Source organism: Bison bison, unplaced genomic scaffold, assembly GCF_000754665.1.
Source record: "Bison bison bison isolate TAMUID 2011002044 unplaced genomic scaffold, Bison_UMD1.0 scf7180017864362, whole genome shotgun sequence".
NCBI lineage: Eukaryota > Metazoa > Chordata > Mammalia > Artiodactyla > Bovidae > Bison > Bison bison.
The window spans coordinates 3,596,975-3,603,601 of NW_011494934.1; positions in this window are offsets into that span (position 1 = coordinate 3,596,975).

The following is a 6,627-nucleotide window of genomic DNA, read 5'->3' on the forward strand; positions in this document are numbered from 1 at the left end:
CATAATTAACACGGAGAACAGCAATGTCAATAAAAATAAGAAAGTAACAAGGAGGCAACAATTTAATGAGAAAAATTAATTTGGTTCAAGCATTTTTAGATCAGAAAAAAGGGAGTAAAGCAGAAAGATAAGAATGGGAGCAAACAAATAAATAATTATTGTGCCAGGGACTAAAATTCCACTTTTTAAATGATGATCCACATTTAAGGTGTTGCAATTTGCTTCCACATCCTGGTTATTGTAAACAGTGTGGCACTGAATACTGGGGTGCATGTATCTTCTTGAATTATGATTTTCTCCTGATACATGCCCAGTAGTGAGATTGTTGGATCACATGGTATTTATTCTTAGATTTTTAAGGAACCTCCATACTGTTATCCATAGTAAATATTCATCAACAGAATAAAGAATGAATAAAGAAAATGTGGTGCATACGTACAATGGAATATTACTCAGTTATAAAGAACAAAATAATGCCATTTGCAACAACATGGATGGACTCAATATGACTATTGAGTGAAACAAATCAGACAGAGAAAGACAATCACCATATGATATCACTTATATGTGGAATCTTAAAAAAAAGATACAAATGAATTTATCTATAAAATAGAAATAGAGTTATAGATATAGAAAAGAAACTTATGGCTATGAGGGTGTAAAGGATGGCGGGTAAACTGGGAGATTGGGATGGACATATACACACTGCTGGTGATTTAGTCACTAAGTCATGTCCAAGTCTTGTGGCCCCATGAACCGTAGCCCTCCAGGCTCCTCTGTCCATGGAATTTCCCAGGCAAGAATATTTTCCTTCTCCATATACATACCACTATATGTAAATTAGATAACTAAGGTATCACACAAGAAACTTTGCTCAATACTCTGCAATGGCCTATGGGGAAAAGAATCTAAAAATGAATGAATATATGTATATGCATAACTGACTCATTTTGTTGTACATTATAAATCAACTAGACTTCAATAAAGATACTTTTTTAAAATTTATTCTTTAAAGAATTCACCTAAGGGCTTTCCTTTTGGTCCAATGGTTAGGAATCTGCCTGCCAATGCAAGGGACATGGGTTGCATGGGTTCAATCTCTGGTCCAGGGTGATCACACATGCCACAAAGTAACTGAGCCCATGTACCACAACTACAGAGCCTGCACTCTAGAGCACATGCTCTGCAACAAGAGAAGCCATCACAATGAGACGGCCACTCATCACAAGTAGAGAATGACCATGTGCATCAACAAAGACCCAACATAGCCAAAAATAAACAAATAAATACATATTTTTAAAAGTTTACTTGATCTCTGATAGATTTCTTTGGACATCAAGAAGATGGCATGTACTACAAGAATCAATGTTGTTGTTATCATTGCTCAATCAAGTCATGTCTGACTCTTTGTGACCCCAAGAATTGCAGCACACCAGGCTTCCCTGTCCTTCACTACCTACTGAAGTATGCCCAAGTTCATGTCCATTGAATTGGTGATGCCATCTATACATCTCATCCTCTGTCACCCTCTGCCCCTCTTGCCTTCAATCTTTCCCATCATCAGGGTCTTTTCCAAGGAGTCAGATCTTTCCATCAGGTGGCCAAAATACTGGAGCTCCAGATTCAGCAACAGTCCTTCCAATAAATACTTAGGGTAGATTTCCTTTAGGATTGACTGGTTTGATCTTGTCCAAGGGACTCTCAAAAGTCTTCTCCAACACCACAGTTCAAAAGCATCAATTCCTTGGTGCTCTGCCTTCTTTATGGTCTAACTCTCATTTCCATACATGACCACTGGAAAGACCACAGCCTTGACATGAGGACCTTTGTCAGCAAAGTAATGTCTTTGCTTTTTATTTATTTTTTTTAAATTTTATTTTATTTTTTAACTTTACAATATTTTATTGGTTTTGCCATATATCGAAATGAATCCGCCACAGGTATACACGTATTCCCCATCCTGAACCCTCCTCCCTCCCCCCCTCCCCCCCCCCCACACCATCCCTCTGGGTCGTCCCAGTGCACCAGCCCCAAGCATCCAGTATCATGCATCGAACCTGGACTGGAAACTCGTTTCATACATGATATTATACATATTTCAATGCCATTCTCCCAAATCATCCCACCCTCTCCCTCTCCCACAGAGTCCATAAGACTGTTCTATACATCAGTGTCTCTTTTGCTGTCTCATATACAGGGTTATTGTTACCATCTTTCTAAACTCCATATATATGCGTTAGTATACTGTGTTGGTGTTTTGCTTTCTGGCTTACTTCACTCTGTATAATAGGCTCCAGTTTCATCCACCTCATTAGAACTGATTCAAATGGATTCTTTTTAATGGCTGAGTAATATCCCATTGTATATATGTATCACAGCTTTCTTATCCATTCATCTGCTGATGGGCATCTAGGTTGCTTCCATGTCCTGGCTATTATAAACAGTGCTGCGATGAACATTGGGGTACACGTGTCTCTTTCAATTCTGGTTTCCTCAGTGTGTATGCCCAGAAGTGGGATTGCTGGATCATAAGGAAGTTCTATTTCCAGTTTTTTAAGGAATCTCCACACTGTTCTCCATAGTGGCTGTACTAGTTTGCATTCCCACCAACAGTGTAAGAGGGTTCCCTTTTCTCCACATCCTCTCCAGCATTTATTATTTGTAGACTTGGATCACAGCCATTCTGACTGGTGTGAGATGGTACCTCATAATGGTTTTGATTTGCATTTCTCTGATAATGAGTGATGTTGAGCATCTTTCCCTCTGTTTCTTAGCCACCTGTATGTCTTCTTTGGAGAAATGTCTATTTAGTTCTTTGGCCCATTTTTTGATTGGGTCATTTATTTTTCTGGAGTTGAGCTGTAGGAGTTCCTTTATATTTTTGAGAATAGTTGTTTGTCAGTTGCTTCATTTGCTATTATTTTCTCCCATTCTGAAGGCTGTCTTTTCACCTTGCTGATAGTTTCCTTTGTTGTGCAGAAGCTTTTAAGTTTAATTAGGTCCCATTTGTTTATTTTTGCTTTTATTTCCAATATTCTGGGAGGTGGGTCATAGAGGATCCTGCTGTGATGTATGTCGGAGAGTGTTTTGCCTATGTTCTCCTCTAGGAGTTTTATAGTTTCTGGTCTTACATTGAGATCTTTAATCCATTTTGAGTTTATTTTTGTGTATGGTGTTAGAAAGTGCTCTAGTTTCATTCTTTTACAAGTGGTTGACCAGTTTTCCCAGCACAACTTGTTAAAAAGATTGTCTTTAATCCATTGTATATTCTTGCCTCCTTTGTCAAAGATAAGGTGTCCATATGTGCATGGATTTATCTCTGGGCTTTCTATTTTATTCCATTGATCGATATTTCTGTCTTTTGCCAGTACCATACTGTCTTGATGACTGTGGCTTTGTAGTAGAGCCTGAAGTCAGGCAGGTTGATTCCTCCAGTTCCATTCTTCTTTCTCAAGATAGCTTTGGCTATTCGAGGTTTTTTTATTTCCATACAAATTGTGAAATTATTTGTTCTAGCTCTGTGAAAAATACCATTGGTAGCCTGATAGGGATTGCATTGAATCTATAAATTGCTTTGGGTAGTATACTCATTTTCACTATATTGATTCTTCTGACCCATGAACATGGTATATTTCTCCACCTATTAGTGTCCTCTTTGATTTCTTTCACCAGTGTTTTATGCTTTTATATATATATATATATATATATATATGTCTTTAGTTTCTTTAGGTAGATATATTCCTAAGTATTTTATTATTTTCATTGCAATGGTGAATGGAATTGATTCCTTAATTTCTCTTTCTGTTTTCTCATTATTGGTGTATAGGAATGCAAGGGATTTCTGTGTGTTGATTTTATATCCTGCAACTTTACTATAATCATTGATTAGTTCTAGTAATTTTCTGGTGGAGTCTTTAGGGTTTTCTATGTAGAGGATCATGTCATCTGCAAATAGTGAGAATTTTACTTCTTCTTTTCCAATTTGGATTCCTTTTATTTCTTCTGATTGCTGTGGCCAAAACTTCCAAAACTATGTTGAATAGTAATGGTGAAAGTGGGCACCCTTGTCTTGTTCCTGACTTTAGAGGAAATGCTTTCAATTTTTCACCATTGAGGATAATGTTTGCTGTGGGTTTGTCATATATAGCTTTTATTATGTTGAGGTATATTCCTTCTATTCCTGCTTTCTGGAGAGTTTTTATCATAAATGGATGTTGAATTTTGTCAAAGGCTTTCTCTGCATCTATTGAGATAATCATATGGTTTTTATTTTTCAATTTGTTAATGTGGTGTATTACATTGATTGATTTGCAGATATTGAAGAATCCTTGCATCCCTGGGATAAAGCCTACTTGGTCATGGTGTATGATCTTTTTAATGTGTTGTTGGATTCTGATTGCTAGAATTGTCTTTGCTTTTTAATACATTGTCTTTGTTTGTCATAGCTTTCCTTCCAAGAAGCAATCATCCCCTAATTTCATGACCACAGTCACCATACACAGTGATTTTAGAGCCCAAGGAAAGGAAATCTGTCATTGCTTCCACCTTTTTCCCTTCGATTTGCCATGAAGTGATTAGGCCAGTGTCATGATCTTAGTATTTTTAACGCTAAGTTTTAAGCTGGTTTTTTCACTCTCTCTTCTTTCACCCTTATCAAGAGGCTCTTTTGTTCCTCTTCACTTTCTGCTGTTAGGGTGATGGTATCATCTGTGTATCTAAGATTGTTGACATTTCTCCCAGCAATCTTAATTCTAGCTTGTAACTCATCCAGCCCAGCATTTTGCTTTATGTGCTCTGCGTATAAATTAAAAAAAAACCAGGGTGACAATATATAGTCTTGATGGACTCCTTTCTCAATTTTGAAACCGTTATTTGCTCCACATAATGTTCTAACTGTTGCTTCTTGACCCACATACAGGTTTCTCAAGAGACAGGAAAAATGGTCTGGTAAGACATCTCTTGAAGAGTTGTCCACAATTTGTTATGACTTACACATTGAAAGACTTTAGTGTAGTCAATGAAACACAAGTAGATGTTTTTCAGGAAGAAAAAAATCAGAATCAATAAACAGAATGAAAAACAGACTGACAAAATTTTATCTTCATAACCAGTCCCCCACTCTTCATAAAGCTAAAAATGGCAGTTTAGGCAGGTCACTCATTTTTTAAGTTGCTTACTCTTTTATATTTGTGTTTATGGTAAAACAACATAGTGTCAGCTGTTCCATTTTCCCCTTGGTAGCTAAATTTGAGAAGTTTGCATCTTCTCTTGCAATATTTTTGTCGATTCATGAGGAAAAAAATGATTACAAAAATTACCAAATTTACTTTCTTCAGATCCATCACTCAGAGACTACAGACTTAAATAGTAAAAGTTCCTGAAGAAAGCCAGTTTCCTAATATGGTTTGAGTAACTTAAGTAAAATATGTAATGAAAGTCATCTTTCAACCTTGCTATTTCTTACTAACTTTCATGAACCCAACAAACAGTGGCATAAGTTTCCCCAGTCAGGTATAAATGCCCACACTATACAGGCAAGATGAAACCATCCCTATGACCTGAATATGATCTCAGTTGCATTATACAATCAAGGAACATGCTGATAACAGCATCAACAAAGCAGTTTTTTACACCTGGCAAATCAGCACTGACCAACTAGCTCCCAGCTGTTCATACAGCCCCCAAAAGTCATACTATAATAAAATTCCATGTCTGAATCACAGAAACTCTTAATATACAGCACTGGAAACTTCTGGTCACCTTTCGGACCCTTGTGAAAATACCATCTCAAAAATATTTTCAATTAGTTCTTATATAGATGGCAAGTTCAGCTGGGCTTACCTGAATTAAGCAGACTTAAGTTAGAAAATTCTCATGAAGAAGATTCCAAGAGTATAACTTAATGAAAAAGTTTTAGAGGCATTTTTTTACCCACACAAAATAAATAAATAAACATGTTACACTATGATCCCCAGAAAAAGACAAACAATTTTTAAAGTTTAATAATAGCACTGGATTCAGATAATCACAATGGTGTGATCACTCACCTAGAGCCAGACATACTGGAATGTGAAGTCAAGTGGGCCTTAGGAAGTATCACTATGAACAAGGCTAGTGGAGGTGATGAAATTCCAGTTGAGCTGTTTCAAATCCTGAAAGATGATGCTGTGAAAGTGCTGCATTCAATATGCCAGCAAATTTGGAAAACTCAGCAGTGGCCACAGGACTGGAAAAGGTCAGTTTTCATTCCAATCCCAAAGAAAGGCAATGCCAAAGAATACTCAAACTACCGCACAATTGCACAATCTCACACACTAGTAAAATAATGCTTAAACTTCTCCAAGCCAGGCTTCAGCAAAATGTGAACCGCGAACTTCCTGATGTTCAAGCTGGTTTTAGAAAATGCAGAGAAATCAGAGATCAAATTGCCATCTGCTGGATCATCAAAAAAGCCAGAGTTCCAGAAAAAACATCTATTTCTGCTTTATTGACTATGCCAAAGCCTTTGACTGTGTGGATCACAATAAACTGTGGAAATTTCTGAAAGAGATGGGAATACCAGAGCACCTGACCTGCCTCTTGAGAAACCTGTATGCAGGTCAGGAAGCAACAGTTAGAACTGGACAT